The following is a 24,231-nucleotide window of genomic DNA, read 5'->3' as shown; positions in this document are numbered from 1 at the left end:
CCTGCTAAGAACAAGGATTGTGTGACTGCTTCCTCTAGTTACAGAAGTAAGGGTCAGTACTGTCTGCAGAAAATTTAAAACAAGATATTTTCCTTTTAACATTTGTATGTGGGTGATTCTTAACAACAATAATAGCAAACTCCTCTCAAAAGGAGGAGGAGGAGGAGGAGGAGGAGGAGGAGGAGGAGGAGGAATGTTCTGAATTCTGTCTCAGGAACAGACTCCACCTCTTCCTCACCCTGTCCTAATGTTAGCAAAATTTTCTGTTGATTATTGTCCTTGAACCTCAGATGAAATGAACAGAGTCTTGCCTGTGTCCTATCTTATCCATATGAACACTCATGCTTCTAGATTTTCTATTCCCTTTTATAAATAAATTAGAAATTGCTTCTCTGTCTCAAGATGATTTGCTACCACCTACTGGTTAATTGATGGTAAAACTATAATAATTCATGAGAGTTGAGAAAAAGCTAATACTGCCTTGAGCTTTGTGGTTTTGCACCCAGACATTCATATGCAATAGCAACCTACAATGTGTACATGTGCATACACAAACAGAAAGATGAAATGTCACATGCTCAAGGATATAAAGAATTAATGCACATGCATAAGAGGGTATCAGAAAGTTGTTGAGTGAATTTGAGGAAGAACACTGTAACTATATATGGTGATGGGAGAGAGGGGGAAGAGATGAATTTTCCTGGGCTATAAAGTGTTGTTCATAGAGCTTGGTATATGCTTTCTGCATCCTATTCCTTGGAGAACTGCTATGAAACCATCTGTATTCTATAGACAAAGAGGAAGGCACAGAGCAGTTAAGAAAGTTAACCAGAATGCAACCTTATACATGTATGTGGGTGATGGAATGGTGTGGCTTCTAGAAGGAAAGGTGTGCATACACTTGGTTTGTAGGGTTGGACAACATGCTTATCTCCTCAGTGTGGGCCCGAAAGACTTCACTGCTGCTGTTAATTTTACTCCATGGCTGAGGTAGTGGATATCAGGTTTCTCCAGTGATTGATTTAGAAGAAAATGTCAGCAAATATAAGATAAATGAATGGTGGTGTGCCTTAAAATATAAGAAAGGCCACAAAGAAAAGCTCAAAGAAGACCCTAGGGGGAACATTTAAGATGTGAAAGTTGGGCTGGCGAAATGGCTCAGTGGGTAAGACTGCTCTTCCAAAGGTTCTGAGTTCAAATCCCAGCAACCACTTGGTGGCTCACAACCACCCATAATGAGATCTGACACCCTCTTCTGGCACATCTGAAGACAGCTAGAGTGTATTATGTGTATAATAAATAAATATTTGAGCTGGAGCAAGCAGAGGTCCTAAAATTCAATTCCCAACAACCACATGAAGGCTCACAACCATCTGCGCAGCTACAGTGTTGTCACATACATAAAATAAATAAATAAATAAATAAATAAATCAATCAATCAATCAATCTTATAACAAATAAAGTTGTGAATGTTACCAGGGAAGAGAAACTAGGACAGGGCATGCAACACTGAGCCCTTTGCAAGAAGAAAGCAGGAAGAAGCTGACATCCAAATTCTGAAGGAGATGTGATCTCCATCACTGCAGGTAGAGTGAGTCAGCTTGTTGTGACTATTGGCCTGCAATGGCCCATGCATAAATAGCAGGCACTTCTGCATTCACTGGAACTTGTCTGACTCCCAGGAAGACAGAGTGTGTGACTGGGGCAGTCAGTTGGTTGGAGAGTATAAAGGCATTTCTCACTATTACAATAAATGAGTCTGCTTCTGCTTCTCACCTGGCTCCTGCCTGGAATCTGAGTTGTTGATTCTGCACCTTCTTATTCCCCATACCCAAACACCATCGGGGGGTGGGGCAAGGTGAAGGCTAGGGCAACACATCACCTGTGTGGTTAGTTTGAGGTCAGTGGTGAAGCCCAGGTACAGATGTGTCGCATCCCACTCAACCAGCAAGCAAAACGCAACCACCAGTTCTTCTTAAAGCAGTTTTACTCAGACAGTTTCTTTCTTAAAATCCCCCAGCCTCTCTGGTTACAAGTGTTTTTCTCCATTCCAGCCACAACCATGCCCCCACCAATCACCACAGGTCACATCACCTCACCAGGTGAGGTGAGCAAGGCAGGCTTGCTCAGCCAATCAGGGATTAAGGGTGGGCCATCCACCAAACATGGGCTTGTTTACTGCCTGGAGTAGATTTCCATCTGGCTGGCCTGTTTATAGCCTGGAATGGCTCCCCACGCAGATGTGGGCTCTTTGTGCCCATTCAGTCATGGCAATTACAGCTGTGCTGCAGTTTCTCAACAGGGCTTTGGTACCTTGCCTTCAGGTCTGGAGGAGGCCCAGGACAAGTGAGGAAGGCAGACTGAGGTGGGAAAGCAGAGTTATATATCTGGAGACTCTGTCAAAAGTATGTCGTGAAGACTTAAACCCAGAAAACTCTAGTGCTGGGATTAACTTTTTACTGAAATAGTAGAAATTTTTTTAAAAAAGGAATTTAATTTAGTTTTGATTTATGTGTTAGTGTGTGCATGTGTGTGGGTAACCAAAGGCCGAAAGAAGGCATCGCATTCTTCAGAGCTAGAGTTACAAGACTTTGTGAGCTGCTTGATGTGGCTGGCTGGGAACTCAGCTCTGGTCCTCTGCAATAGGTACATGTTGTTGTTATTGTTATTGTTATTAAATCTTTTTTTTCCAGTCCAGTCATTATCCCTTTCCTGGTCCACCCTCCAAGAGTTCCTTATCCCATTCCTCCCCTTTCCCATCCCCAAGAGGATGTCTCCACCCTATCCCCACTTCACCAGACCTCCCTACTCCCTGGGGCCTCAAGGTTTTCAAGGGTTAGGTACATCTTCTCTCACTGAGGTCAGACCAGGCAGTCCTCTGCTGTATATGTGTTGGGGGCCTCATATCAGCTAGTGTATGCTGCCTGGTTGGTGGCTCAGTATCTGAGAGATCTTGGGGATCCAGGTTAGTTTAGACTGCTGGTCTTGCTATGGGGTTGCCCTCTCATCCTCAGCCTCAAAAGCAAGTATTTTTAACCACTGAACCACCCTACAAGCTCCTATTTTTGCAGACACCACGTAGGAGGAAGTGCAAGTGAGTGTCCTCGAGACAGCCTACCATTTTGCACAGGTGAGATGGATGCACAGCCCCAGAGGGTTTATCCCTGCATCTTGCTGCTGCTGTGCCTTCTCACATTTGTCATTGCTATATACCTCTTGTACCTGGCATGATGATGCTAGATACATGTTAATAGCATGTTAATCATTGATAAAAGCATCATTGCTTTGTGGTTATAATGAATCTGTGGAGAGAATGATAGATGGGAAATATTCAGTTAGGTATGAGTTTCAAATGACAAATATATAATCACTCATCCTGTTGTGATTTCCTTTTGTGTAATGACTTTTAACCTGCTTTAAAGAATGTTTTTGTGATGGTTGTTTTTGGAGAACATGTAACGTGACTATGGGGTAATCTTTTTCCTTACAGAAAGAAGTTTTGTCTTAGGTGGTATACAAAAGGATAAGAGAAAAAAATATCAACTTGGTGGAGCTTGGTGGAGCCTTGGTTCATCCTCCAAGTGTGTGTAAGTGTATGCCTGGTTTACATTGTTGCTGACCCCATACACCCACCTTGGATTGCTGAACACACTTCTGAAGCTTGCTTCTGATATCTGGCACCTTGAACTGGGATCCAAGGAAGTATGTTTAATAAAAAAGAGAAAACAAAAAGGTTGTTACTTTAAAATCAAACAAAGGGGTCATTTCAGATGTGGGTAGGAATCTCATGCCAGATCTCACTCACTGTTGAGACAGATTATGAAGGGTTAGGAATCACTGTTGAGTGAGTGAGTGAGTGAGTGAGTGAGTGTGTGAGTGAGTGTGTGAGTGAGTGTAGTATGTGATTATGTGTTTCCTTTTACCTCACTATGGGACAAAGTGAATCTAAGGATAGAGAAATGTTTATTGATATTATCCAGCATGTATTTTAAAAAGGAGGAATTAGAGTAAATACTAGTCAGCTTACAGAATTTCTCCATTTTGTGTAAACAGGCAGTGCAGGACTGGACCTTCATTCTATCTCCCTAACAACATTAACCCTGTCGTTTGCCTTTCTATGGGAACCTATGCCCTCCTCCCCCCAATGAACACTGAAACTCATATTGGGCTGCAGTTCCACCTCAGTGCAGGGAATAAATGTGGTTTCAGGGTGATTGATTCTGATTTTACTGGAGAAACTGAGGTTATTGTGCAGCTTCCTACAAAAATCAGTTCCGACTCATGCAGAACATTCAGCCACTTTTACTCTCCTATCAGATTTCAGGCAGCCCAATTATCCAGGCTCCTCAGGCAGCTGCAGAGTTTGACCCAAGTGATAAAGCTTTCTGGGTCCAAGAGGTTAAAGGCTTCCACCAAGTAAAAATCCTTAAAGTTCAGAGAAAACAATGTGTTCCATCAGATGGGAGTGTCAATAATGTCCTTGTACTGGCTGGTTTTGTGTGTCAACTTGACACAAGCTGGAGTTATCACAAAGAAAGGAGTTTCAGTTGAGGAAATGCCTCCATGAGATCCAGTTGTAAGGCATTTTCTCAATTAGTGATCAATGTGGGGAGAACCCCTTGTGGGTGGTACCATCTCTGGGGTTGTAGTCTTGGGTTCTATAAGAAATACCAGTTGTTGATTTCTGCAGTAGTCTCCATGTACTGCATCCAAAAACTTGTCTGATGAAGGATGAGAGCTATACTCACGTGGGAGTGTGTGAACATGCATTTACAATCTAAACAGAAATAATACTGATTTAAAAATTAAAACATGCAGTTCTGTTTTTCCTTTCAAGTTGCTTTTCTATAAGCTTAAAAAATGATAATCAGACAGCCAGAGGCCAGAGGCCTAGTCCACTGCCTCTACAATGGATGAGTAAGTGATGGAAAGATTGTAAAGGAAGAGAAACTGAGCTGTTCTGCACACTGAAGAGAGTTCTAATTAGAGACATGAAGGCCTTGAAGAATAGTTTGAGGTGACTGGCCTGCACTGCCACATGATGTCATGGTGATGTTTGAGCCCATGTTGCTGGCAAGGCCATGTCTGGGTCCATGGTAGCCCTACCACAGCAGGGGTCTGGGTCAATGTCCATGGCCTGTGCTACCACCAATGGCCATGTGGACATTCTTGGTCTGGGCTGCCACCTGAAGCCATGTCAATGTTTGAGAGCCCTGTTGAGCTGGCCTTGCCCTCCACTGGCCACCACACAGTGGTGCCCATTGTGGCATGGGTGCAGGAGAGCTGGCTCCATCTGTCACTTGGGCAATTTCAGGAGAGCTGGCCCTGGTGGCATGAGCATGGGAGAGCTGGCCTCACCATGTGCCAGATCTGGCACTCAGGAGAGCTGGCCCTTACCACTACCTGTTTATTCCAGGAGAACTGGCCCTAGTGGTGTGGGTACAAGAGAGCTGATAGTTTGACCAGCTCAGCTACCACCTAGGACCAGATCTAGGGCTTTGAGCTGACCCACCACAACATCTACCCTACTTATGAGCTGCTGGAGCATGTGAAATGGCTAGTCCTGTTGAACCAAAGCTCTGGGATCTCCATAACTCAGGGCAATAGCAAGGTATCAGAGAGGAGTCTTGCTGAATGCCTATTAGTGTTGGTGTACAAAAAGCCAGAGGTCTGGAATTATACCATTGCAATGGACATTTTCAAATAAAGCTGTTTGGACAAAAGGGTATACTGTGTGACACATCATGACATACTGAACCTTTCACAGCAAGTTTCTTTTTAATTTGTTATATCTTGTTTTTAGTTTTTTTTCAGAGGGAGTTTGCAAGGGCAGAGGGTGGATATGGAAGAATGAGTGGGATTGAGCATGATGTGAAATTCACAAGGAATCAATAAAAATTATGGAAAATGATAATCATCTTCATTGCCACTAAACAAATACATTATGGAAAAATTTCATAACCATTTTTATTACCACTAATCAAATATATTAATCTTTATTACTATATGGGATAATTAATGCTGCCAGTTGTGTTACAGAACATTCTATATAGTTTACACTGTATTAGTCAGGGCTCTTGAGAGCTTCAAACCCAACAGAATAAATCTCTGTATATGAGTATATACTAATATACATGTGGTGTGTGTGTATGTGTGTGTGTCTGTTTGTCTGTCTATGTGTGTGTTAAGGGAGTTTTTAGGTTGGCTCACCCAATATTGTTAGGGTCCTTCAACCCTTGCTGTCTTATAGCAGAGACAGAACTCTGTAGTTGGTTCAGTCCACAGAGTAGGTGCCTAAAGAGTGCTAATTATTTACTGAAGGCCTGGAGGATTTCTGGAGAACTGCTGATCTTCAGTCCAAGCTGTAAACAGGAAGACAGAGTGCTGAGTTGATGAGTGAAAGATTTAGCAGAATCAGCAACACAGTAAATGAATTCAGGAGTTAGAGGTAAGACCAAGGAAGAAGAAAGAGTGAAAAAGCTTTGTAGGATAAAAGGAGTAGGTGCACCGTTCCTGCCAGGGGAGAGCTTGTCTCCAGGGAGTGCTCTGACCCCCCCCCCTCCACCAAGACTCAAGGGAGATTGCCATTTTCTCTCCAGTGACTGGCTAAGGCAGGACCTGCCAGGAGCACACAGGCCAGAAGCAAAAGAGCAGCTGGGTCAGGGTCCTTCTTGCCTCCATCTGTACCCAGGAGGTGGGGCTGTTCTGCAGCCCTCTGTGCACTGGTCTTGCTAGGAGAAAGCTGATCTCCCAGGAGTTCTGACATAGGCTTACAGACCCACAGGAGGAACAAGCTCCAGCCAGAGACAGCAAGAACATCTAACACCAGAGATTACCAGATGGCGAACCAGGCAAACACAAGAATCTTGCCAACAGAAACCAAAACTACTTGGCATTATCAGAACCCAGTATTCCCATCACAGCAAGTCCTGGATACCCCAACACACCAGAAAAATCAAAATTCATATTTAAAATCATATCTCATGATGCTGATAGAGGATTTTAAGAAGGACATAAATAATTCCCTTAAAGAAATACAGAAGAACACAGTTAAACAGGTAGAAGCCCTTAAAGAGGAAACACAAAAATCCCTTAAAGAGTTACAGGAGAACACAGGTAAACAGGTGAAGAAATTGAACAAAACCATCCAGGATCTAAAAATGGAAGTAGAAACAATAAAGAAATCACAAAGGGATAAAAGGAGTGGGTCAGACCAGTAGCTTTTTAAGTTACTACGGACCCATACTGTACTGGATGGTTTTGTGTGTCAACTTGACACAAGCTGGAGTTATCACAGAGAAGGAAGCCTCCCTTGAGGAAATGCCTCCATGAGAACCAGCTATAAGGCATTTTTTCTATTAGTGATTAAGAGTGGGAGGGCCCATTGTGGTTGGTGCCATCCCTGGGCTGGTAGTCTTGAGTCTATAAGAAAGCAATCTGATCAAGGCAGGGGAAGCAAGCCAGTAACATCCCTCCATGGCCTTTGCATCAGCTCCTGCTTCCTGACCTACTTGAGTCCAGTCCTGACATCCTTTGGTGATGAACAGCAATGTGGAAAGTGTAAGCCTAATAAACCCTTTTCTCCCCAACTTGCTTCTTGGTCATGATGTTTGTGCAGGAATAGAAACCCTGACTAAGATACATACCTATCATGTGAGTTGAGAGATCTTTCCTAATATGTGTGTGTGTGTGTATGTGAGAGAGAGAGAGAGAGAGAGAGAGAGAGAGAGAGAGAGAGAGAGAGAGAGAGAGAGAGAGAGAGAGAGAGGCAGGCAGAGAGACAGAGAGAGAGACAGAAAGAGAGGAAGATTTCTCCAAAGTACTCTTTGTGTCCCTACCTTTTGTCCTGTCCCATCATTCTGATCATCTTATGCACCTTCATTACTGAGTTCATTCAAGATGGCATAAGACATATACATCCTAGTGTAGATCCAGAAAACCTAGGATCTAGCACTGGATCCTATGTCTTTTGGACTTTCTAATATGTTTTCCAAGGCATGGAAATGCTCTCAAGGAAACTTGGTTGTCCTGCTAGGAACATACGATGTACTGATGAACTTAGCACTTCATGGAAGCTAAAGTCACAAGGAAGCTCATTGAGAAGTTTGAAATACACACACACACACACACACACACACACACACACACACACACACACACTCTTGTACACACACATGGATACACACTCATTCAAACACAAACACAGACACTCATAATACAAACACACACTCATACACAAACACACACACATCCATCCATACACACACACACACACACACACACACACACCTTATATGTAAGGTTCTGGGACTAGGCTATGATATGAAACAAATGCTATAAATGCAGAACAATGGATGGAAGGAGGGGGAGGAGTTAGAGATCTTCACATGTAGTTTCTTATAGAAAAATATAAAAAAAAAATCTGATCTGAGGAAAGAAAGTGGCTTGTGAGCCAGGAACATAATGAATGTTTGCTACCAATCAACTGTACTTGACTCTTTATTTTCAGCTTTCTTTTCTTGATACCCAACATCAATGTGATATATTTAATTGAGCCACAAGAGGGAGGTGGTGGACAAGAATACATGCTCAGAATTCTCATTGAACTTCTGGTGTCCTGGAAGGTTGTCCTGAGATGAATGAAGTCATGCAACCCTGGCTCTGGGCAGTTGCATTCTCGTATTTGTGGAAATGCAAGGCAGATATATTAACTCATCATGCTGAAACTTAGTTTTAAGGCGATCATTGCTCATGTTAAGAGGTATGTGTAAAAGCAAATAACCCAATTAAGGATGGGGTACAGAAGTAAACATAATTCTTGATAGAGGAATCTCTAGTGCCTAAGAAGCACTTAAAGAAATGTTCAATGTCTTTAGTCATCAGGGAAATGCAAATCAAAATGAGTCTGAGATTCCACCTTACAGCCATCACAATGGCTAAAATCATAAACTCAAGGGACATCAAATGTTGGCAAGGATGTGGAGCAAGAATACTCCCCCATTGCTGGTGAGAGTACAGACTTGTACAACTACTTTGGAAATCAATCTGGCTGTTTCTCAGAATATTGGGGATATTCTACCCCAAGACCCAGCTCTACCACTCCTGGGCATATATCCATTAGATGTCATACTATACCACAAGAACATTTGCTCAACTGTGTTCATAGTAACTTTATTTATAATACCCAGGAACTGGAAACAACCTAGATGTCCCTCAACCGAAAAATGAATTTTTAAAACGTGGTAAATTTACACAATGGCATACTAATCAGTTATTAAAAACAAGGACACCATGAAATTTGCAGATAAATTGATGGGGCTAGGAAATATCATCCTGAGTGAGGTAACCCAGACCCAGAAAGATATGAATGGTATGTACTCACTTATGAGTGAACATTAGCTATAAAATGCAGAAAAACAATGCTGCAACCCAAAGACCAAAAGGAATTGTATTATAAGGGAGACCCAAGGAAGGATGTGTGAATCTCACTCAGAAGGGGAAACAAAATAGTCATTGGAGGTGGATGGAGAGAGGGAACTGAGTGGGAGAGGGGAGAGGAAAGACACAGGGATAACAATCAGCTGTGGGTAGAGGGAAGCAGGGCAGGGCTGGGAGTGAGAATGGAAATTGGTGGGGAGGGGCATCTCTGGGACTAGCTGGAGACATGGGATGGGAAAGACTATGGGGAGTCTATGGGAGAGCCTAGCTGAGATTCCTATCAGTGTGGGATATAGAGACTGAAGTAGCCACTGTTTGTAGCCAGGCAGGACTTCCAGCGGAGAGAAGAGGACATCAACCCATCCACAAAATTTTCAATCCAAAATTTGCTCTACCTAGAAGATGTGCAGGAATTAAGATGACTGTAGAGTTTGAGAGAACAGTCAACCAATGACTGCTCCAACTTGAGATCTATCCTATGGGAGAGGGCCCTGAAACTATTAATTATATTCAACTATGCTTGCAGACAGAAACATAGCAAAACGGTATCCTTAGAGACTTCATCTAGTAGCCAGTGGAAACTGAGGCAGGGTCCCACATCCAAACATTAGGCAGAGCTCAGGGATTCTTGTGGAAAAGTTGGGGATAGAATTGAGCAAGCCAGGGGGTGTCAAAGGACACCACTAGATCTACATAGTCAACTAACCTGGGCCCATGGGGGTCCACAGAGATTGAACCACCAACCAAAGAGTACACAAGGACAGAACCTAGGCACCTACACATTTGGAGCTGATGTGCAGCTTGGTCATCATGTGAGTCCTCTACATTTGGAGAAGGGCTGTCTTTGACTCTGTTGCCTTCCATTGGATCCCCCTCTCCTACCTGGTTGGGCCTCAGTGGGAGGAAGTGTTTAGTAATACTGGGACTAGATATCACCGGGCAGGGTCCTACCCAAGAGGGGCTGTTTCCTCTTTCTGAGGAAAAGGGGAGGAGGTAGTGAGAGGAAGGATGTGTAAAGGGGGGACTGGAACAAGATGAGGGGGCTGTGTTCAGGATGTAAAGTGAATAAAAAAATTAATCAAAAAATGTGCTTGTAAGAACATGAGACTAATTAACCAGTTAATTATGATAGTGACAAATGTAGTTATAACTCTAATTTCAAAGAGTGGTTTTGGTTTCTTCTACATTTAGTCTACCCTGTACTCTTGGTAGAGATAAGGGAATCTTCTAGATTTTGTCTCTTATTTACCCATGTTCCCTTTCCCTTCTTTAATGTTCTTATGACATAGGTGCTAGCAACTGCCCTTAACCACTGAGCAATCTCTCTAGTCCTAAAGGTATTTGATCATATCTACTCCCCACTCCATCCCTCCATCTCATCCTCAGGCCCTTCCCAACACATCTCCCTTCATTTTCATGTATTTTAAAAAATCCATTGTTTAATATTAGAGAATATGACCTTACAGCTCTTTGAAAGCTAGCCAATAGGGATGAAGCTCCCAGGTCACTAGCAGCTTGATTCAGTCATGTTGAATGGCTCCTGTGTTGTGTCTTCAGTGATAGGGTCTTACTCTCAAGTGTCAAAGTGTAATCAAGAGCAATGATGAGAGTGTGCTGACATTCGTAAAGGTGCAGTCATCTACTGGGGCATGAAAAACTACCAGTGGACAGCCACCAAAGAAAACTTTTTGTCCTTTCTCCAGGAGCTATGAGTTGCCACTAGTTCCTCAGCTAGGGATGGGCCCTCAGCAGTGCTCTCTACTGTATGCAGAAATTTTAACCTGCTTGGTCTCCTGTAAGTCCTAAAGACATAACTACAGATTCTGTGATTTAATGTGTATAACAGCTATATGCCATCTAGAGCACTGCATTCCACAGCACTTCCGGGCCATTTCTTATCCTGAGGTGTAAGATATTTCATCCAGGCTATCAAATCTGTGTGCCAAGCACATGCTGGAAAAGTATGAGCATCTGAATTTGCATCCCCAGAACTTGTGCAAAAATGGAGGCGACCCATCTGTAATCTCAGTCCTTCCTGCTGTGAAATAGGAAGAGAGATAGAAGAGAGATAGGAAGGAGGCAGAAGACATGGAGACCTGGGTCAGCTAACCTGAAATCTATAGCAGGAAACCAAAAATCCTGTCTCAAGAAAAGTAGAAAGTGAGGACCAATGTCTGAGGTTGTCCTTTGACCTTCACACATGTGCATGTACAAATGTATTAACATGAACACAAACGCAGACGTGTACCACACATACATTTGCAAAGATAAAAAGAAAAAGAAATTTCTAGTAGTTAAATTCATTATATAAGTTTAATTTTAAAAAGTCTTCTAGAGGTAAATAAAACATTATGAGTTGATTTTTAAAGTGGCTAAAATATTTACATGAATAAGAGAATCATATTTGAACTTTCTCACAAATTCAGGATGTAACTTGAGTTTAAAATATTAGGCTTGACCAACAATTAATTGTCGGTTACTCATTAGAACATAGATTTCTAATGATTAGGTAAGAATCAGAGAAGTCACTCAAGGGTGGCAGGTTCCATTCATCTGTAGACAGATAAGAAGAACGAATGTTTAGAGTTTTAGCTTGATTTGCCTCGCATTTGAAACAAGAGCTTACGTTTGAAGATTACAGATGGGGACCCACTTTGGGACAGAGTCTACAAATATGTATCTATCAATATCAACACAAATAATAGCTTTTATTGTATGTTCTGCTCTGGACACTCTACTGAATGCGTTATTGTACAATTCCATGCCAAAAAGTAGGACAAGCTATCATCAACTGTGTAGTGAAGACTCTTATGCCTTCAATGTGTCAGATATCAAAGCCAGCATTGAGAAATAAACAGTGGCCGGGCGTGGTGGCGCACGCCTTTAATCCCAGCACTCGGGAGGCAGAGGCAGGTGGATTTCTGAGTTCGAGGCCAGCCTGGACCAGAAGAAAACAAAAACAAAAACAAAAGAAATAAACAGTGTTCTCCAGAAGAGCATAGGCGGGAGCCAAACCACTTTGCTTTTCTGATCTCATTTTAACTTCCTTTACCTGACCACAAAATTGGGTGTTTTGAATCTGTGACTTCATATTGAATTCTTTCCTAGGAACTGGGAGGGCTGTGAGGGTCACCCGCTGTGCTACTCAGGTTCTGACAGGTGGGTACCACCCAGGAAGCCTTTGTTCAATGCTTTGAAATATTTGCTATTTTCTGTAATCATCTTCATACTTGGTTTTCAAGTGTCATCTGTGAAATGGCACTCTTTCCTTTTGATCTGGCACAGCTACACCAATTGCTTGATCCTCTTAGCTTTATTTATGTAGTTTCTCTGCCTTATCAGAAACCTGGAAAAATATCTCCACAAGAGTTTTTTTTTTGTTTATGTTTTTGTTTTTCTGGTTTCACCATGGTTACTTCAGGTACTTTTATTATGTATATTTCACATCCTTTCCTAATGGTATTCCTCTGAGATGCTTTATAAATATTTTGGTATTTAAACAAGAGTCTCTATTCAATTCTTAAACAGTCAAATGAACATTTTTATTTAAATACACACTTTCTTTATAAAATGTTTTATTAGCTATCTTGCTGAATTTCTAATAGCTTTAATTAGTTTTCATTTACTAATTTTTAGGAGTTTGCCATGTATACTTTATTCATGTTTAAATAATAGTAATTTAAACAAGTTAGTTCAAACCTTTTCTTTAATGTTTGCAGAATAGTACCATGGGATATCTCCATTTATACACTGATTTTAATTTTAAGAAAGCACATCTACTATTTACATTAATTATTTAATTATGATACAGGTTTTCAGATCAAGACATATGCCAACACAGCATGACTAATGTTATTCCCCATCGTTGTTTATATGAAGAGTCATTTAGAATAACAGTGAGAGATTATTATTATTTAATGTTTTTTACAGGCCAGTCTTTATTCCTCTCCTAGTCCACCCTCTGACTGTTCCTCATCCCATTCATCCTCCCCCACCTCCAAGAGGATGCTCCCCTCCATCTCACCAGACCTCTCTCCTCCATTCTTCCTCCCCCATCTCCAAGAGGATGCTCCCCTCCATCTCACCAGACCTCTCCCCTCCATTCCTCCTCCCCCATCTCCAAGAGGATGTTCCCCTCAATCTCACCAGACCTCTCCCCTCCCTGGTGCCTCAAGCCTCTCAGGGCTAAGCACCTCTTCTCACACTGAGCAGCCAACCCTCTCAACCACTGAGCCAACCTTTCAAGTCCCAGCCTTCATTTTATAAATTTCAGTCATGTTTTCCATTATAAGCGTTTATCCATTTACAGGTGCCCACTTTCCATCAGTATGGCAAATAGTCCTGACAATTAACTTATAAAGATTTTGCAGTCATCTTCTTCTCTTATTCTTTTTCAATTTTTCTGTTCCCTGTTTCACAGAGACCCCTGAATCTTGGAAGAAGGGGGTATGACATAGATGTCCCATTTAGAGCTTGGAAGCCTTCAGTTCCTTATCATTTGCATTCTGATCAGCTCTTGGTCTCTGTGTTAACCTCTATCTAGGGCAAAAGGAAGCTTCTCTAATAAGGGTTGAGAGGTGAACTTTATTCTCATTGGTGTGTTAAACTACAGATCTAAGAATGAGAACACAAAGGTGGGTGGGTAAAGAGGGAGTGGGTCTGGGAGAAGTGGGACTAGGGGTAGATATGATCAAAATACACTGTATGAAACTCTGAAAGAACTAACAAAATGAAAAGTAAAGTTTTGTGGGTTTGTTGTTGTCATTATTTGTTTTTTTGTTTTTGTTTTTTTTAGCAGACTTAATTCTTTTATTTTTCTTATACAAAATCCTTATGTAGTAGCCACAGCTGGAGCCTGGGTCCTCTGAACAGAGACTCTGGTGTGGGTTTTCACAAGATGATCAGTGAATTCCTGATAAGGAGACTTGGTGAAGACAGTCTCTTTCCAGAGGTCGGGGGTCAGGTAGCTGTAAATCTTGGAGATGGCATCAAAGGTGGCCTTAGCAAAGTTGCCCAGGGTGGCAGTGCAGCCTCTGGCTGAAGTGTAACAGTCATCTATACCGGCCATCACCAGGAGCTTCTTGGGCACAGAAGCAGAGACAATGCCAGTGCCTCTGGGGGCAGGGATGAGTCGCATCAGCACAGAGCCACCAGAGGCCTGTAACCTTGCATGGAACAGTGTGGGGCTTGCCAATCTTGTCCCCCCCCCCCCCCAGTAGCCTCTCCGCACAGGGACGATGGAAAGCTTGGCCAAGATGATGGCACCTCGGATGGCAGTGGCAACTTCCTTGGAGCACTTAACACCAAGACCAACCTGACCATTGTAGTCCCCAATAGCGACGAAAGCCTTAAACCTGGTCCGCTGGCCAGCCCGAGTCTGCTTCTGCACTGGCATGATTTTCAGAACCTCATCCTTTAGGGACGCACCCAGGAAGAAGTCAATGATCTCAGACTCCTTAATGGGCAGGGAGAACAGGTAGATCTCCTCCAAGGACTTGATCTTCATGTCCTTAACCAGGCGGCCCAGCTTGGTGACGGGGATCCACTCCTTGTCTTCGGCTTTACCTCCACGAGCCCCGCGATCTCGACCTAGGCCACGGCCTCAGCCACGACCACGGCCCCTAAGACCGCGAATCCTCTGGGGAAGCCGCCGCGGCCTCCTATTCCTGGGCCCCCCCGGTCCTCCGGGCCCTCCCGCTGCACTGGCGTCATCCGCCATTTGGTGTTTTCCCGAAGAAGAAGCATCTGTTTTGATTTTTAAACTCATAGTTTGAGAGGTATCAGTGCATTGTAAAATGATTCCCATTGGGGGCAGGGAGGTCTGTGCTCTGACTGCACTTCATGGTGGAAGACCATGGTGAAGCAAACTGTTGACCTCATGGTTGAGAGGGCAGAGAGGAGGAAGGATGATGGTTGTTCCTCTTCATTTTAAGGACAAGCTACCAGTAATTCTCAGTCGCTTTCACTCAAGCCACTTCTTTTAGATTTCACACCCACTTAACACCACCACCTGGGGTACTAGGACAGGGTCCTGGAGGGACAGTCAACTCCAAATCTAGGGCTATTTGTAGGAAAAGTCCATATCTTCCTGATTTATTTTCCATGGGAGGATGGATGATTTTATTTTCTGTTATTTTCTACCAGAGATATTGAATTCATTCACATGAATTACTTTTATTGGTTAATTAGAAATGTGCTGAAGATGATCGTTACCAAGCTGTTTAATTTAACTCATTGGAGTATTAGGATATCATTTTTCAACCTTCCAAAAATCAAGCTTAGCATACAATCAGCCAGAGCCGTCCAGCTCCATTGCACAAGCTTTGATGTTCACAATAAATTTGAAGCTTACTTCTTATGCCAAGAAGTCATCTGAAGAACTCAACCTGGGAGGAAACAGACACACATTTTTGGCAAGAGGTTTGAGACAAGACTAAAGACAGAAACACATTAGGAGGCTCTAGAAGGAAACATGAGAGAACCATGTCTTTGGAAGAATAGGGAGCTTCCAGTGATAGACACAGGCATTTGTGGGAATGTGGATGGACTGTGTAACCATTTCCATTCTTTTTCAGGTTCAAGGCAGTTGAGAATGGAACATCACCAGTCCTGTTTCCCACTGCTCTGAGAGAGCTCTTCATCATTGCCCTCAGCTTGAAGGTTTTCATTTGTTTTCCTTGACTGCAGTAGAACCTGAGATCAGATACATGTCCCATGAGTATATTCACAATAATGGCTAGTGATTCTTGTATTCATGGATTTATGATATAAGTAATTCTGATATTGATTGGCTTTAACAACACTCTTGAATAGCAGAATCACTTTTGAGAAGCTAGAAGTAGACATAGTGAGGGTCTTTTATTTAGATGACCTGTCTACATCTCCCTCTTTCGCATCCTCTGAAAAGACAAGGATAAAGAAGAAGTTCAGAGTCTTTAGAAACCATTGTATCAGCAGCTTGTATTACTTTTTATTAATCTCAAAGCATGTGCCATCAGATACTGTGATTCTTCTAAATCTAAAAGAGGTTAACATTGAAACAAACAATATACTGATATTTAACTTTTATTCTTAGTTAAAAGAGAAATAAGCAAATAAATTATCTTTTGATGCACAACTGAAAGGAATTTGAAGTTGAACATTCCATATTTGTTCTTAACTTTGAAGATCTCAAGAACTCCAGATGCACCCACTAGTGCCAGGCTTTTAAATAAATTTTAATTAATGATTTTATTTGTTTACATTTTAAATGATATCCCCCATTCATTTACCCTGCTACAAACCCCTGACCCCATATTCCCTCTTACCCCTCCCCTTTGCCTCTACGAGGGTGCTCCTCCACTCACTCACCCACTCCTGCCTTACTGCTCTAGCATCCCCCTACTCTGGGGCATCAGCTCCCACAGGACCAATGGCCTCCTTTCCCAACTGAATTTTTTTTTATGTAAACATTTAGATTTGTGGTTCTTTTAAGATTTTTATGAGAAGCCGGGCGTGGTGGCGCACGCCTTTAATCCCAGCACTTGGGAGGCAGAGGCAGGCGGATTTCTGAGTTCGAGGCCAGCCTGGTCTACAAAGTGAGTTCCAGGACAGCCAGAGCTATACAGAGAAACCCTGTCTCAAAAAACCAAAAAAAAAAAAAAAAAAAAGATTTTTATGAGATCACGTTTTAAGATAAATAATAAAATAATTGATCCTTACTTTGTAACTGCAAATTGCCATCTGCCAATAAGAGAAAGTGCCTGAGAACATTATTCTTGCATACATTGCTTAGTTGCTTAGTTATGAATATATGTGGGTTCTTGGGAATAATTTGTGTTTTTCATTTGTAACAATTAAAGTATTGTTATAAAGGGAATTGGGAGGCATGTTTTTTTCTTTCATGTAGTCATTGTGATCATTCAGTAGACGAAAAAGAGAATGTACCCATATTGTAATTTTATACTGCTTGAAAGACTTTGCTGGGATATGTAAGCTGTGGAAGAGCTTCTTTTCCTTGATACCCAACATCAATGTGACATATTTAATTGAGCCACAAGAGGGTGGTGGTGGGCAAGAATACATGCTCAGAATTCTCAGTAAACTTCTGATGCCCTGGAAGGTTATCCTGAAATGCAGAAAGACATGCAATTCTGGCTCTGGACAGTGACATTGTCATATTTGGGGGGAATATGACAGATATGTTAATTCACTTGGACAAAACACCGCTTTAAAGGTATTATTGTTCATGTTAAGATGTGTTTGTAAAACCAACTAATTCAATTTAAAAATGGGGTACAGAAATACACAGAGAATTCTTGAGAGGCTCTAATGGCTCTAATGGCTGAGAAACACTTAAGGATAATGTTCAATGTTTTTAGTCATCAGGGAAATGCAAATCAAAATGACCCCGAGATTCCTTCCACCTTACAGCCATCAGAATGGCTAAGATCAAAAACTCAAGGGGCATCACATGATGGTGAGGATGTGGAACAAGTGGAGCACTCCTCCATTGCTGGTGATAGTACAATCATTTTGGAAATTCATTTGGTGGTTTCTCAGAAAACTGAGAATCGTTCTACCCCAAGACCCAGCTATTCCACTTGTGGGCATATACCCAAAAGATGCATATAAATATGTACCTATCAGTACTAACACAAATAGTAGCTTTTATCAAGTGTGTGTTTTCTCTAGAAGGACACTCTCCTGAGCATTTTATTGTACAATTCCATGCCAAGCAGTCACTACAAGCTACCATCACCATGTCAGTGAAGACTCTAGGCCTTCAAAGTGTCAGATACTGAAGCCAGTTGAGAAATAAACAATCTTCTCTGAAAGAGCATAGGCAGGAACCTAACCACTTGGCTTTTCTGATCTCATTTTGACTTCCCTTTCCTGACCACAGAATTGGGTGTTTCCAATCTGTCACTTCTACCCAGGTTGATACTTTACTAGGAACTGAGAGGGCTGTGAAGGTCACATGCTGTGCCACTCAGGCTCTGACAGGTGGGTACTACCCAGGAAGCCTTTGTTCAATGCTAACAAATATTTATTCATTTCCTTAATCATCTTCACACTTTGTTTTCAAACCTTTTGCTTTTTTTTTTTTTTGTAACTTCATACAGGTACATCATTTACTTGATCTTCTTAACTTTGATTTATATAATTTCTATTTTTTGTAAGAAGCCTGGAAACATTTCCACAAGAGGTTTTTTGTTTGTTTGGATGGTTTGGTTTTGGTTTTTCTGGTTTCACCATGTTTACTTCAGGCACTTTTATTATGTATATTTCACATTCTTTCCTAATGATATTCCTCTGAGATGCTTTATAAATATTTAATATTTATACAAGAGTCTCTATTAAATTCTTTTTTTAAAAAAATTAGATTTATCTATTTATTTTATTTATGTGAGTACATAGTCGCTGTCTTCAGACACACCAGAAGAGGGCATCAGATCCCATTACTGATGGTTGTGAGCCACCGTGTGGTTGCTGGGAACTGAACTCAGGATCTCTGGAAGAGCAGTCAGTGCTCTTAACTGCTGAGCCATCTCTCCAGCCCGCTATTCAATTCTTAAACAGTCAAATGCACATTTTAATTTAAATATATACCCAATTTCTTTATAAAATGTTTTACTAGCCATCTTTAGGAACTTCTAATAGGTTTAATTAGTTTTCATTTAGTACTTTTTAGATGTTTACCATATAAGTATTTTTCATATTTAAATAATATAATTTTTACCCCTTAGTTCAAATCTATTCTTTAAGGTTTGCAGCAAGGTATAATGGAATATCTCCATCCGTACACAGATTTTAATTTTAATAAAGCACATTTACTATTTCCCATTAGTTATTTAATTATGATATAGGTTTTCAGATCAAGACATATGCCAACACTGCATGATTAATGTTATTCTTCATCTATGTTTAAATGAAGAGTAATTTTGAGTAATAGTAAGAGTTTAATTGGCATTGTAAATAAGATTATTGAATTACTTGTAATTTTTTCCTTAATTTCTTTTAAAAAGATTCATTTTATTATTTTTCTTTGTGTCCTTGTATGTGTCTGTGTATGTTTATACATGCATACTGCAGAAGCCAGAAGAAGGCAGATATGAGTCTACTGATATCGGTACTGGAAACTGAATTCTGGACCCCTGCAAGAGCAGCTAACCATTTCAACTACTGAGCCAACCTTTCAAGTCCCAGCCTTCATTTTATAAATTTCAGTCATATTTTCCGCTATAAGCGTTTATCCATTTACAGGTGCCCACTTTCCATCAGTATGGCAAATAGTCCTGACAATTAACTTATAAAGATTTTGCAGTCATCCTCTTCTCTTATTCTTTTTCAATTTTTCTGCTCCCTGTTTCACAGTGACCCCTGAATCTTGGAAGAAGGGGGCATGACATAGATATTCCATTTAGAGCTTGGAAGCCTTCAGTTCCTTATCATTTGCATTCTGATCAGCTCTTGGTCTCTGTGTTAACCTCTATCTAGGGCAAAAGGAAGCTTCTCTAATAAGGGTTGAGAGGTGAACTTTATTCTCATTGGTGTGTTAAACTACAGATCTAAGAATGAGAACACAAAGGTGGGTGGGTAAAGAGGGAGTGGGTCTGGGAGAAGTGGGACTAGGGGTAGATATGATCAAAATACACTGTATGAAACTCTGAAAGAACTAACAAAATGAAAAGTAAAGTTTTGTGGGTTTGTTGTTGTCATTATTTGTTTGTTTTGATTTTTAAACTCATAGTTTGAGAGGTATCAGTGCATTGTAAAATGATTCCCATTGCGGGCAGGGAGGTCTGTGCTCTGACTGCACTTCATGGTGGAAGACCATGGTGAAGCAAACTGTTGACCTCATGGTTGAGAGGGCAGAGAGGAGGAAGGATGATGGTTGTTCCTCTTCATTTTAAGGACAAGCTACCAGTGTCAGGTGCTCTCACTCAAGCCACTTTCTTAAGATTTCACACTTATTCAACAGCAGCACAGTATGTTGTAGACTGTTAACATAGGGTCCTGGAGGAACACCTAACTCCTAGTCCAGAACTATTTGTAGAAAAAGTCCACATCTTCCTGATTTCTTTCAGAAAGGAGGATAGATGGTTTCATTTTCTGTAATTTCCTCCCACAGATTACTGAATTCATCCACATGAATTACTTTTATTGGTTAATTAGGAATGTGCTGTAAGAGATAGTAACTGAGATGTTTAATTAAAGTCATTTGAGTATTAAGGTATCACTTTTAAACCTTCTAAAATACAAACAGACAGTACTGTCCATCTCTAGTGCCCAAACTTTGAAGTTCACACTAAATTTGAAGCTTACTTCTTGTACCAAGAAGTCATCTGAAGATCTCAAACTGGAAAGAAATAGGAACACATTTTTGACAAGAGATTTGAGATGAGATTGAAGCCAGAAACACATCAGGAGGCTGTAGAAAGAGGCACGGTAGGGAAACATGTCTTTGGAAGAAGAATAGGGAGCTTCCAGTGATAGACAGAGGCATTTGTGAGAATGTGGATGAACTCTGTAATTCATTTCCATTTCCCTTCAAGTCTGAGGCAGTTGAGAATTGAACATCACCGGCCCTGCTTCCACTGCTCTGACAGGGATCTTCAACCTTGCTCTCACCTTGATGGTTTTCATTTGTCTTCCTCGACTGCAGTAGAACCTGAGATTAGGTACATATTCCATGAGTATATTTATTCTAATGTCCAGGGTTTCTTGTGTTCATGGATTTATGGTAGAAAGAAATCTGATGCTCTTTGGCCCCAACAACATTCTTGAATAGCAGCATTATTTTTATGAAGCTAGAAATGATGGACATGGTGAAGGTCTTTTTTTTTTTTTAAGATGTCAACTCTATATTTTGCTTTCCCTCCTCCTCTAGATAAGGATAAAGAAGTTCAGAGCCATAGAATTACCTCCTTAGAAATCATTGCATCAGCTGCTGTACCACTATTTATTAGTGTCATAACATGTACCAGCAGATACCGTGATTCTTCTAAACATAAGTGCAGAGGATAACTGCCTTCTAGGATTTTCAGGTAGAGTTATATGGTTCTTCAGTACTTTTGAAAGTACTTAACAGGAATCAAACCATTTTAAGTCTTATTCTTTTTGATGTTTCTAATTTTTACATCAATAAAATTGCCCACTCAGCTAGTTTTTGTCAAGTTTCATTAACTTGGAAAGATTTTGTATTCACACCACAATCTTTTTTTATATTATACTGACACAAGATTCAACTGTACGAGTTGCCAGTTTCTAGATGCCAGGTCTGTGCCTTTTTATTTCCTGTGGCAATTAGTAGCAAGCATTTGGGACTGCATCCTCCACTCTTCATAGTCCTCTGTCATGAATATATTACCAGAGTCTGCCACTGATATTAAATGCTCTGGAATTCTGTATTGTTGTCTCCTTCTGTTTCTTGGTACAAAATGACTTGTTACAACCCTAGTGGGATTAGTGAGGACCTTTACTTAAAGATGTACTTTAGGTTTTTTTTTTTTTTTTTTTTTTACACTGTAGTAGTTTCTTTTAGCTACAAACAAAAGCTAAAAGAATGTGTTTCAAAAGTTAGACTCTGATCTTAGCTTAGCTGTGTCTTGGCTTGGGATCTTACAAGGGTGTACCCATGGAATTGGAAGATCCATGGGCACATGGTAAGTGAGGTTATAGCTCAGCCAATTCCATGGGTACACCCTTGTAAGATCCCAAGCCAAGACACAGCTAAGCTACGATCAGAGTCAAACTTTTGAAACTTTTGAAAATGGACCCTCTTCCATGGGCACATAGTAAGATTCATTTCCTTTCTTATGTAGAATGTAACACTTTTCTTTGACATCAGGGAATAAAGGTATCAAATTCTTTTAGGATTCTCTCCAAATATCCTCTGATTTGTCCTTGTTAATACAAAGTCACTGAACAGTGGTCTACTCATAGAGATGGTACTCCCCAACAACACCCAGAGGTCCCATTCACTCTTTATTCATATCAGAATGAATAAAGAACAAAAGTTTTTCATCAGTTCTGTCCAGATGGACATCCTCTTTGAGTCCAGCCCAGGAAGATGTTCACTTCCTAGAAGTCCACAGAAAATGCTCACCCTGATTCCTATTTACCATAACTGCTTCTGGCTATTTAACTAATGTGAGTGATCAAATTCCTCTATCCACTTATGCACACTCATCTGTCCCTGAGACAGGCAGCAGTTTCTCATGGCTGTTAGAAATAAGGAATATTACACACAGAGATAAAGAGGTGGAAATGGGAAAAGAGAAGAGACTAAAAGCTATTTCATTCCAAAAATATGACAGGCATATTCTCCAAGAACTGCTTGTCCTAGAGTGAGGAAGTGACTGTTTTTTAGTCTTGTTTTTCTAAGAACCAGGGAAACACATGCCTCTGTGTCAAAAATAAAATGTCAATGGTGGCGTGAGAGTGTTCAGCACCAACTTACATCAATTTGTACTTCCTTATTTCTTTAGGGCTCTCAGGCAGTATCATATCTTATACTCCAGATGACCTGTCTCTTAGATAAAATGGTTGTAATCTTCTTTCTTGATTTCATGTTTGTTGGGGCAATACAGACAACACTACTTCCTAAAATCACATACAAAACAGTTTTCCAATGTGATAGGTCTGTTGCACACATGAACTCACAGTGGCTGTGACTACATGCACAAGATTCGTGTGAGTCTATTGGCAGTTGATGGCTTCTAAGGAGGTAGAGTCAGTTTTCTTCAGGGCTAAGGACTTTGAGAGGCTACTTATCCATGGTCCAGTAGATTGTCTGTACTCATGTACATATAGACAATTCTAGTGAACTCAGTAGGTTTAAAAAGGAAAGAATATAATAAGTTTGGAGGGAAATGTAATGGAGGTATTAGGAAAGAATTGGAGGAATGGGAAAGGGTGGTGCATTTGGTCAAAATACATGCGTGTTAATCCCAACTCTCCTGAAAATCACCACTACCCTCAAAGTTACTGCCACCCTCTGGGCTCTCTCATACTGTGAAGGGTATATGAATTTCTTTTGTTTTTTTCTAATCAATCAATCAATTAATCAATTAATTAATTAATTAAATACTCCAACCACAGTTTCCACTTTTTCCTCTTCTCTCAGTCCTTTCTCCCTACCCCCATCCTCCCTACTCCCCCATCCACTCCTCCTCCATTTCTCTTCAGAAAAGAGAAGGTCTCCCATGGATATCAAACAGTCCTGGCATATCAAGTTGCAGCAAGACTAGGCACATCTTCTCCTATTAAGGCTAGATAAGGCATCGGAGTAGAAGGAATGGGTCCCTAAGGCAGGCAACAGAGTCAAAGATAGCACCGACTCCTGCTGTTGGAGTCTCACATGAAGACCAAGCTACACAAACTATAACATATGTGCAGAGGCCTAGTTCAGTTCCATGCAGGATCTCTGACTGACAGTTCAGTCTCTGTGGGCCCCTGTGGACACAGGTTAGTTGATTTAGTGGGTTTTCTTGTAATGTCCTTGACCCTTATGGCTCCTACAATCAGTCTTCCTCCTCTTCTGCAGGATTCCTCAAGCTCTGCCTAATCTTTGGCTGTGGGTCTCTGCATTTGTTTCCATCAGTTGCTGGGCAAAGCCTCTCTGATGACAATTATGCTAGGCTCTTACCTACAAATATAGCTAATACCATTAGCAGTGTCAGGGGTGGGCTCCCTACTATGTTCCATATTATGACATGGGTCTCAATCTGGAACAGTTCTTGTCTGGCCATCACCTCAATCTCTGCTCCATCTTTACCATAGTACATCTTGTAGGTAGGGCAAATTGTA

General features: G+C 41.1%; 1 protein-coding gene and 1 pseudogene across 2 annotated transcripts in view; one reads left to right on the top strand and one right to left on the bottom strand.

Annotated features, from left to right (window-relative positions):
• LOC110285981 (membrane-spanning 4-domains subfamily A member 4A-like) overlaps window positions 1-24,231 on the top strand; it is a 181,634-nt gene that overhangs the window by 133,042 nt on the left and 24,361 nt on the right. The gene's annotated exons all lie outside the window — the stretch shown is intronic.
• Window positions 14,266-15,157, bottom strand: LOC147000169 (small ribosomal subunit protein uS5 pseudogene; annotated as a pseudogene).

The sequence above is a fragment of the Mus caroli genome, unplaced genomic scaffold (assembly GCF_978045245.1).
Source record: "Mus caroli unplaced genomic scaffold, Mus_caroli_1 scaffold_20, whole genome shotgun sequence".
Classification (NCBI taxonomy): domain Eukaryota; kingdom Metazoa; phylum Chordata; class Mammalia; order Rodentia; family Muridae; genus Mus; species Mus caroli.
The sequence above is the reverse complement of the archived record's forward strand: the minus strand, read 5'-3'. Positions and strand labels throughout refer to the sequence as shown.